The sequence below is a fragment of the Ctenopharyngodon idella genome, chromosome 16 (assembly GCF_019924925.1).
Source record: "Ctenopharyngodon idella isolate HZGC_01 chromosome 16, HZGC01, whole genome shotgun sequence".
Lineage (NCBI taxonomy): Eukaryota > Metazoa > Chordata > Actinopteri > Cypriniformes > Xenocyprididae > Ctenopharyngodon > Ctenopharyngodon idella.
Genome location: NC_067235.1, coordinates 34283998 through 34293540, shown reverse-complemented (window position 1 = coordinate 34293540; position 9543 = coordinate 34283998).

Genomic DNA, 9543 nt, shown 5'->3' with positions numbered 1-9543 from the left:
CAAAAACTACCCAAACACTGGGTTGTTACGTCTGACCCAGGATCTGGATAAAACAAAAACTACCCAAACACTGGGTTGTTACGTCTGACCCAGGATCTGGGTAACACAAAAACTACACAAACACTGGGTTGTTACGTCTGACCCAGGATCTGGTAACACAAAAACTACACAAACGCTGGGTTGTTACGTCTGACCCAGGATCTGGTAACACAAAAACTACCCAAACACTGGGTTGTTACATCTGACCCAGGATCTGGATAAAACAAAAACTAGCCAAACACTGGGTTGTTACGTCTGACCCAGGATCTGGATAAAACAAAAACTACCCAAACACTGGGTTGTTACGTCTGACCCATGATCTGGTAACGCAAAAACTACACAAACACTGGGTTGTTACGTCTGACCCAGGATCTGGTAACACAAAAACTACACAAACACTGGGTTGTTACGTCTGACCCAGGATCTGGTAACACAAAAACTACACAAACGCTGGGTTGTTACGTCTGACCCAGGATCTGGTAACGCAAAAACTACCCAAACACTGGGTTGTTACATCTGACCCAGGATCTGGATAAAACAAAAACTACCCAAACACTGGGTTGTTACGTCTGACCCATGATCTGGTAACGCAAAAACTACCCAAACACTGGGTTGTTACGTCTGACCCAGGATCTGGTAACACAAAAACTACACAAACGCTGGGTTGTTACGTCTGACCCAGGATCTGGTAACGCAAAAACTACCCAAACACTGGGTTGTTACATCTGACCCAGGATCTGGTAACACAAAAACTACACAAACACTGGGTTGTTACGTCTGACCCAGGATCTGGTAACACAAAAACTACCCAAACACTGGGTTGTTACGTCTGACCCAGGATCTGGATAAAACAAAAACTACCCAAACACTGGGTTGTTACGTCTGACCCAGGATCTGGATAAAACAAAAACTACCCAAACACTGGGTTGTTACGTCTGACCCATGATCTGGTAACGCAAAAACTACCCAAACGCTGGGTTGTTACGTCTGACCCAGGATCTGGGTAAAACAAAAACTACCCAAACACTGGGTTGTTACGTCTGATCCAGGATCTGGTAACACAAAAACTACCCAAACACTGGGAAAATAACTCAAAAAATGACCCAAAAAGCTAAAACCAGGACTTTTAGGACTTTTTAATTGTAATTTGATCTTATTATAATGCTCTGATTAGTCACACAGTCAGGTTGCAGTACAGGTAGAAGAGCTGATGTGTTTGAAGAGTTAGAAGAGCTGATGAGCTGATGTGTTTGCCAGAAAGAAGAGCCGCCCATATGATTCTGGTTTGCAGTAGCTCTCTTTTAAATGGGACCTGCCGTCATAAGAGTAAACACATCACGGCAGCTACGGAAACAACAACAACAACAATAGAGGGAAGACAGCAAGCAAAAACAGTAATTTCCCAAGCAACCTACTGCATAAGGAAGAGAAAAACCCAGAGTGTCACTGCTCTGCAATTACCTTGCTGGGTAATTACTCAGCGGAGCTCTGTTTTTGGGGCTAGAATATATTTAATCTGCTGATGAAGGGTCTTTTTTGATGAGCCGTGTAATTAAATATCGTAGATTGAAAACTTTGAATTGAAAACTGCTAAGTTGAACTCTTTCTTCCTGCTACGTACTTCATAGGGGATGAATTAAAAACGTATAATGCTCCGTTTTCAGCCTGCTGAGCAAATCTAATCATTTTCACAAGAATCCTTTCAGTCTCTGTGTTGTAAAACGAATGACGTCACGTGCTTCCAGAAAGTCTTTGGATTTCAATAAAACAAAGTCGGGAAGCAGTTGGAGAACATTTTCCTCTAGCAGATTGAGTTTTTCTCCTCCATCTGCGTCTCTCTCACAACTGCAGTAATTATCAAGGTAATGGTGCTTATCATGCATGAAATATGAATATAATTTACATAAATCGTCCTTGATAGTCCAAAACATTCTTAACGAAAACGGGGGGGATATTTTACGGATTTCCGAGCCGAAGGGAAGAGCGGCTGGCGTTATGAATCTGAAGCTGACATTTTCTCCAGGATAACAGACAAGCTGCAGCTTTGCAGTCTATCATAGCATACTTGACATTTTGGCAGGGGACAGCACTTTAGATTACAGCAGATAAAGCCTGATGCTGCAGGAGTAGATGTGGTGTCGATGCACACGACGAGACGCTATTTTAAGTCCCAAACGCAGGAGTCTCTTTGGACCGAAGCGTCCCTCAGAGACTCGTTCAGCACATCTTCTACAGTCGTTTCATCAGAGAGTCACAATATGCTGAGACTTACTGAGAGACTCTCAAACTTTTACAAAACTACAGTCTCTATTGCAGTGAATTCTCAAGGTGAACCGGTCAAAAAACACAGTAAAATTGTTTGCAGAATCTTCATGCTGCTCTTTTACTTACAATGAAAGCATATCAGCACATGAACCATTGAAATTTAGAAACGTTTCGAAACTCTTATGATGTAACAAAGCCTCATTTACTGAAATCACATGACTTTGGCAGTTTGATATACACTCCGAACCACTGATTCGAAACAAAAGATTTGTAAAGCTTCATGAAGCAGTGTTTTGAAATCGTCCATCACTAGATATTGTTAAATAAAGTCGTTATTTTGTTTTTTTTGGCACACAAAAAGTATTCTTGTCGCTTCATAACATTAAGGTTGAACCACTGTAGTCACATGAACTGTTTTAAATATGTCTTTAGTAGCTTTCTGGATATTGAAAGTGTAAATTATCACTTAATTAATTTAATGGAGGCCTCACTGAGCCATCGGATTTTATCAATTTGTGTCCTGAAGATGAACAAAGGTCTTACGGGTGTGGAACAACATGAGGGTGAGTAATTAATGACAGAAATTTCATTTTTGGGTGAACTAACCCTTTAATTATAAAATTAGTTTTCAATGATTTTTCTACTCCAATTCATTTTTTGAAATATTTACACAGTTACTGTCATAACTTGTTTTCATGACAAATTTATTAATTAAGACATTACTAACAGGTAAAGTAAATATAATGAATATATAAGCTAATATAGTGCATATATTCTCCCTCTAGAGTTCATTTCTCTAGTGAACTAACATGCTGTGGACACTAAATGACTTGCCTGAGGTAAATGTAATGCTACGTGAGATATTATTCTCACGCTGTTTTATTGATGTCTTTCTGCAGTTGAAACACTGGTTGAGAGATTACATGTAAACATATCTATGCATAGATCATCTGTTCTTCTTCAGTGCTTTTTCCTGTTGTGGCGGTTAGCAAACAGAGTTGCATTACCGCACACGCCTCCTTCTGGACTGGAGTATGGATCACCTGTGACCGACTGTATTCGTCGCCTGATTGTATGCACCGAAACATGACGTAAGCAATAAGGTATGAGAGGAAGGCTTCACGTCGTGCCTAACAGCTAACTTCAGCCGTGACTTATTCACAATACAGCACAGCCTCTCGTACCTTATTGCGGCTTCCACACAATACAAATATTAAAGCCAGAAATATGTATCAATGCAACTTTCATGAAGTAAACTTTTTCTAAAAGCCTTCCTTCCGCCGGAAAAAATAGTCCCTGACCGTGAACAGCAACAGAAGTTACATTATTACGCCATTAGATGGCGACAAAGACCGTCTTTATGAGTGTGTCAGTCAGTAGCGAAGACTTTTACATTGAAAAGACTGAATTGTTGTGAACACGGAACAAAGCCGCAGCTGACAAATGCTGTCAGTCATGGGAAAACCCCTTAACTGTTAAAAGGACAAGATAATACATCGGACATTTAAACAGATTTTTTATGATGAACATAGGACTGACCTGAAGGAAAATGCTAAATCTGAATGCAGGTAATAAACTCGATCTAAACAATCGAACTCTTTCTCACAACACTCTACATAATACAGTAAGCTTCAATGAACAATATCAATTGAGAACATACAGTTTACATTGCTAAGAGTGGTTGCTGTGTAGTGATACACAGAAGCGTTGGGTGAAGCGGTCATAGCCGTGTTTTATCGTGCATAAAACACAGCTATTGACCAATCAGAGTTAAGGACAGGAACTAACCGTTTTATAAATATATATATATAGAAAAGAGTTTTGTGTTACATGCCAGAAAGTCCTTGACATTTGGAGTAAATGACCCACTTTTCATTTTCCGGGCTAACTTTGCTTTTAATAACCTCACGTCATCAAACAGAAAGCGTTGAGGAGTTCTGCACTGATATGGTCACTCATGTGAGAGATTGTGTGCTTTGTGAATGGCTTTGAGAAATGACTGTTTGCTGAACGGCGTCTGTTATATTAGGGCCGCGTTCTGCACGCGCTCAGAAGCCTCTCAGATTCTCGGGCCCTCGTCTCTCTCTCTGTCTCAGCTGTCTGTCACGCCCGATGACTTCCATCTGCTCGCTGAATCTACGGGGGTAAAAAGCCTGAGTAGAAATGGGCATCTTTTGATGGCAACGTGACACATGAAATGGCTTCTTTTGTGCGACTCCCTGGGCGTCAGACAAAGAGGGTCCCGTCCGGCGACGGTTTCCTCCTTCGACTGTCAAACTCCTGTGCGGTTCAGGTAAGACTGCCGCTATCAAACCTCGTCTATAGTGCCCTCAGGACACATCCTGTTCTGCAACAACTCTTCATGAATATTTAAAATATTATGCAACTCCATGAAATCCTGTGAATGTCAATTAACACACCTGTAAGTGCACATTCTGGTGATTTTATAAAAGCTGTACATTATGAGAAATTGACCACGGCTTACATATGAGAGAATTAAAGCTTTATTTAACCGCAGAAATCCTGCAGCTGTGAGTTGTAATTAGCATCATGGGGAGACTCATTTCCAGCCGATCTCTTCACGGACAGACCCTGACGGGAATATCACCCCGACTGGAGAAATCCACGGAATAATCAGCCAATCTGACAGCTGCACTGACACCACATGACACTGTTGCCCCCCAGTGTTTATTCTCTTCAATATTTCAGCTCTTTACTGTAAGAGACGTACTGTATCCTCCACAGAAAAGACAAGGAATAATACCATTTTATTTATTTTAGTGATTTGTTTTATTTTATTTTACATGATAATATCATGCTTATTAGTTTTTATATTATTATTATTATTATTATTATTATTTACATATACCATGATAATAGTTTTATTTATTTTTTTATTTTATTGATTTATTTTTATTTTATTTTACATGTACCATGATAACGTTTATTTTTAATAGATTTTTTTATTTATTATTATTATTATTTACATATGCCGTGATAATACAGTTTTTACTGTATTGATTAATTGATTTTTTTTTTTTTTTTTTTTTTTTTTACATATTTTTTCCTGTTTTGTTTTGTTTTTCCTTTTGTTTTTAGGTCAGTTTTGATATCTTGTTTAGTTTATTTATTTATTTATTTATTATGATAATTCTATGAACAGTTTTGCATCATGGTAACACCATATTTTGTTTTATGTTTATACCTTTTGACATTCTTGAACCTCCTGACAAAAAGTACAGAGGGTTTTACCATGGTACAACAATGGTATCAGTAATAATTGTTTTATTTATTTATTTATTTATTTATTTTTTACATGTACCATGATCAAATCATGTTTATTATTTCTTTTTATTTTTTATTTATATAGATTATTATCATTATTATTATTATTATTATTATTATTATTATTATTTACATATACCATGATAATACCGTGTTTATTATTTATTTATTATTTTATTGGTTTCTATATTTTTTTTATTGTATCCTGATTATAGCCTGTTTTTTATTGCTTTGTGTTGTTTTTCCTTTTGTTTTGACACCTTGATTATTATAATTATTATTATTATTATTATTATTATTATTATGGCAATACTATGGAATTTTTTGACAGTGCATCACGGTAATACCATGTTTCATTTTATATTTATACCTTTTAACATTTATTTCTTCCCGACAAAAAGTTCAGAGGTGGTATCTTGCTATACAATGATTTATCCCATGGTAAAATTCATGTATTTACATGCTACTCCCAAGAATACCATGGTAACAGTATGTTAACAAGTTTCACTTATTTGTTGTCATTGAATATAATGTCATTGTCACTTTGAATATATGACACGTAAATTCCATGATACATAAATATGGCAATTATTCAGTACAGACTGTGTCTGATGCTTTCTTTCCTCAGAGTGATGGGAAAATGCAGATGTCAAGATTTCTTCCTCTCTTTCAGTACCTCTATTAGGACGTGTCATCATAAATTGGTAACCATGGGGACGGATATCAGTTCTCTTCCATCCGCATTCAGCGCACGCATTGACCCGTGTGGCATGTGGAAGTGATGTACGGTGTGCAGCGCTGTCATAATCTGTCTGAAAATATATTGTGTATTATTCTGATTGAGACTTTAAGACTCAGAACGCTGCAAGAGGAGTATAAAACACATCAGGACAGAGAGAGTAACACGGAAAATATATGAACATTTACCTCGAGGTCAGCGGTTTTCTCATGGTGTGCGTTTAAGGGTTCGTCTGAAATAGAAAAACTCACAGACGGTGTGCATCCGAGTTTCTGTCTGTCGAATAAGTAAGTGACCCTGGATTCATTAGTCGACCCTTTTGGGATTTGACCTGCAACCTTTAAGATACCAGCCCTGGTTCTCTAACGATGACCCAACTGCACTGGAGTTCATTGAACAGGCTCTTCATCACTCAATACTTGGCCTGAAAATAAATACTACAGCCTGACAGAGCCTTCAGCTGTACGTACAAGTAAACCACACACAAAACTAACAGTGAAGCTCAGGAAATATTACTAGAGTCACAGAGCAGAGTGTTTACTTTACAGCACAGCCTTAATCCATGACTCGAAAAATACAAAACTCTTCATATTTACAGTGTCTCGACATGCGGGGCGATGAATGGATGGCTGTGATGCGAGGAGAAAGAGCCGATTCAGCAGAGAGAGGGAGAGAAACGGCGCTCTGTACAGTAAGCACACACATCTGCTTTCTGCTCCGGTCTTGGGATGTCGCCAGGGGGCTTCCGGTCAGGGAAAATGGAGGGAGACGGAAATATTGAATGGAGAACTTGTTTCAGTTGGAAAAAGTTGGAGGAAACTTTCTAACATCTAAGTTGGCCAGTACATGCAGCATCGGATGGAGGTTCTAAGCCTAAACTTTAGACATTAAAGAGCATCTATTGTGCTTTAGTTTTGCTGTTTGAGCATGAAAAAAGCTCTGCAGAGTTTCTGAACTCCCTGAAACGCCTCCGTTGTAGTCTTAAGTTTTCTTCAGGGAACGAACACGTCACAATATTCCTCATTTAAATAATTAATATGCAGAATAAAGGGGCGGGGCCTGGTTGAGTTAGTTAGTAGTGTGTTGAAACTGGCGGTTATGGTAAGGGGCGGGACATTTCCCAAACACCAATCACAACACACCGCTCCAGCCGACCAATCAGAGAACATTGTGCTTTTCAGAAGGAGGGGCTTCATAGAGACAGGAACTAAACAGAGCGTTACTGACAGACTGGGAAGAGAGGAGCTGAACAATGGAGAATATGAGGAAAATAATGAACATTCAAGCAGGAAAACATAAAACTGGTTCATAAGACTCATACACTATATCCCACGTAGGAACAAACTAACATATATTTACGAATATTTGTGAATAATGCCTTAAAGTGGACCTATAATGCCCCTTTTACAAGATGTAATATAAGTCTCTGGTGTCCCCAGTGAAGTTTCAGCTCAAAATACCCCACAGATCATTTATTATAGCTTGTCAAATTTGCCCCTATTTGGGTGTGAGCAAAAACACAGCGTTTTTGTGTGTGTCCCTTTAAATGCAAATGAGCTGCTGCTCCCGGCCCCCTTTCCAGAAGAGGGCGGAGCTTTAACAGCTCGCGCTTCGGTCGCTCAACAACAACAAAGCTGGAGAATCTCACGCAGTCAAAATGAGGATTGTCAGTAACGGTGTTCAGCCTTACATTGTTCAAACCGGAGTCGACACTGATGGAGAGATTCAGGAAGAAGTTACAACTTTTAGACGTTTCTGAATGGTTAGTGGATAAATTTATGTAGTTGCTGTGGAGTTGATTCAACTCATCCACTAGCATGTGCCGTCATGTTAATCTTTTGTGCAAATCCAGCGTTGAATTCACCCTCGTTTGGCGTAAAATGACGGCATGTCAACAACACTCTACTACAACAACTCTTCCTCTTCTCTAAAGCAGCCCAACATGGCCACACCCCCTTTGTTGTGTGTTCTCAGGGGCGGGGTTTATGTAAATTTTAGGGTTAGTGATGTCACCAACCCAGGAAGAAGCTTGTTGTAGTCCCTACCAGCCGTTTGTTGCAGTCCTTAAAAAGCGAATTCTGTAAAAGAAAATATCTCCCTTTGCATTGAACTTTGAGCGTCGTAACTTTGCAGATGTTGTTTATGCTCAAACAGCAACATTACACACTAACTAAAGTTAAAAAAGTTAAATCATAATCAACCACCCCTTTAAACTTTAGATTTCAAGAATTCAAAGGTATTATTAAGTTATTATTAAACAGTTTGGAGGCTGATATTTAATTTTTGGGAGCACTAAACTTTTCCTTTAGGGGGTTGAAAACTCCCAGCACTATAATTACTGGATCTTTTTATAGCGGGACGGTTTCTCGATTATCAGAGGAGATTATACTATCTTAGGAGAACATCCGAAGTTATTTTAAGACCAATATCTGATAATAAAATAAGAACATTAAAGTTGTAATGTTGTGTGCATCGCATCAGAGACACTCGGCATACATAAAAAATCAACCTGCAATTTGAATAGAGGAATAATTCATCCAAAAACTGAAATTTAAAGTTCCTAAACCTCATTTGCATGCATGGCACATTTGAATGTATGCAAATGAAAATTTGAGATTTAAATGTTGAATTATCCCTTTAAGTATTTAATCTCATGTTTATTTTTATTTATTTATTTTGTCTTTATTATTTTCAGCAAATAAAGGCTTTTATTTCAGTCTGTTCTTCACAAAGTCCTTTCAGTGTTTGATAGGAAAAATTACAAACGGCGACGGAAAACGTGTCAATTAAAGAAAAGATTGTTTCATTCTCACCTTTATAGCCTGAAAAGTCCATTGAGAAAACAAATTTAATAGCACAGACTGCAGTGTGTAATATGAGACGCACACTGTAAACAGGTCGTCCAATCAATGACACTGACACCGCAAATATGCAAATGAGGACATTAACCCAGGGTTTAGGTGAGTACAGTGTGAAATGGCACTCATGAACCCCCAGGATTAATTGTTAACCCCGGGTAAATGTGAAACGTTAAGCAAGATAACCCAGGATTCTGGACTAGCTATTTCAAGTGTGAGAAGCCCTAGAGTTGTCATCTGTGGGTGAACTGTCCCTTTAAATGCAACACATTTTCAGCTGTTCCTCAAATTGCTAACAAAAAGCATAATTGGACGAGGGAGAAAAGGTCAAAAGTCATCATCTCACCTGTGCAAAAC